We start from the raw sequence: 2,403 nt of genomic DNA, 5'->3' as shown, positions 1-2,403 counted from the left end.
CCAATATTTATATGTGAGAGACACTAGCAGTACCCCAGTACGTGGAGAACTTTGAGACAAAAATTATGTAATAGAATTAAGAACCCTTTCTTTAATTATGTTCCAAATATCACATTAATATTTATTTATTTATTTATGTGTTTCAGCCAAGTGGCTGCGGTCATGCTGGTGCACCACCGTGAGAATATGTTGATAAATAAAAAAGTTACAGGTGTTTAATGAGACTAGTCTAAATTCATGATTATTTTAGAATTTAATTGAAACTCATGAGGGGTGTATTTTGGTCAGAAATATAGTAATGAAAGGGTTAAGAGTCAAAGGCTTAGCAAAAAAATTTCTTAATATAATTAAAAAATGTTTCCCCACAGATCACAAATATCACCATATATTCAATAGATCATGCATTAAAGTTTCATTTTCCACAACACCAAACATAGGATCTATTATTGCCAGTTCAAATAGACGAAAGATTAATACATATAAAAAAAAACCCCACCATAATTACAATAATATTATTAATAATAATAATAATGATATCACAAATAGAAGTAAAAGTAAATATAGTGATATAAACACACAAACCCCTAATAGTAATATTAATATAATAGGATTAAAAAAAAAATACCATATAACTGAAAAAAGACAAAATGCATCAATAAATCCAACAATACAACCCAATAGAAACAATAAATCACAAGTAGCAAACACATATAATTCCAAGATAATAAATACTACAACAAATTCAATAAGTAATACTTTATACACCACAAATAATAATAATAATAATAATAACTATTCACCACAACAGAAATATAAAAACAGTAAAAATTGCTCATGTAAAAATAAAAAAATATGCCCTTTACAAGGCAATTGTAAAAGACTTAATATAGTATATAAATGCATAGTCACAGTAATTAATAATTCACATAAAATGGTATACATAGGGAGTTCTATTAATTTTAAACAAAGATATCTAGCGTATATACACTCATTTAAACCAAATATAAATAATAATAAAACTTCATTAGCCACATACATACAGAAACTCAATAAAAACAAAATTAATTATAAATTGGACTGGTCAATAATAGATTCTGCTATACCATATACACATAAATCAAATAATTGCCGTTTATGCACATTAGAATCACTGCATATATTACTATATAAATTTGACAATCTAATGAATAGCAAGTCAGACGCGATATCATCATGTAAACATAGGTACTACAAAACCTTTAAATATTATAATAGATCCAAAAATAAGGTAGAATAGAAAAAAACATGTGTGTATTTGTATAAGCATCTGTATTGATATGTAAAAAAGTATGTATATAGGTATATATGTGTGTGTGTGTATATGTATACATATATATATATATATATATATATATATATATATTTGTTTTGCAAGATTTTTTATGTGAAATCGTGTGTTGAAACAGATGTTGTACTTGGGAATGGTCATATTGCCAGTTTAGCCAATAAAAAACACACGCACTGTATATTTGGTGTTAATTTGCTTCAGCTTTATATTATATTACATAACATTAATCCTATTTCGGCCAGAGTTCTTTCGTCACACTTCTGTGACCTCATCAGTGGTCCTTTGGTTTCTTTCTTATGTGTGTCCCACCTTGCTAACTATCAGCCATTTTGTATTTTGTATTCCTATTGCATGTGTCTACGCATGCGTATCCCGCAATGTGTGTCTATGTTTTGTAAGTGCATGTGTGTGTATGGAGAGTGCCTGTATTATCTATATCCTCTGTTAATACATGTTCGTTTATTTTTGTTTTTATTTATTTATTTGTTCATGTGTTTATACCTACTTTTTTTTTGTATTTAATTTAATTTTGTTAACGTATGTAGTGTTTAATTCCATTTGTTTATCTATGTATTGTATTGTATTATATTTTGTTCATATTATTATTGGTTTATGGGGAATTTATTGTCATATGTTGTGGTTTGTTAGGAGTGTGTGTTAGTGTTCCATTCCAGTTTTCTATTCAGGCTAGGTTTATCTTCTAATATGTGTGTAGCTTCTGTAATTTGTCGAAGTGCTGCATCTCTGCTATGTGTGGATAAGATTTTAATTTCTATGTTGTTGGGTGAGCCTCCATGTTCTTGCTCAGCGTGCTGGTACAGAACTGATGAGCTCTTCCCTTTCTTAAGTTCCCTCCAATGGTCATTTACCTGCTCTCCTATGCTCCGTGCTGTTTCACCTACATACGTCGTTGTCTTGTTACTGCATTGTCTCTCTGTACATCTTATACTATAGACCACATTTCTGGTTTTACAGTTTGTTTGTGGGCTAAATCTACATACGATACAGTTCCTATCAGTGCAGGGGGTTCTACTAAAAGGGTATGTTCTACTGATAAGGGAGTTGATAGGGTTACC

This window comes from Octopus bimaculoides, chromosome 4 (genome assembly GCF_001194135.2).
Source record: "Octopus bimaculoides isolate UCB-OBI-ISO-001 chromosome 4, ASM119413v2, whole genome shotgun sequence".
Taxonomy (NCBI): Eukaryota; Metazoa; Mollusca; class Cephalopoda; order Octopoda; family Octopodidae; genus Octopus; species Octopus bimaculoides.
The sequence above is the reverse complement of the archived record's forward strand: the minus strand, read 5'-3'. Positions refer to the sequence as shown.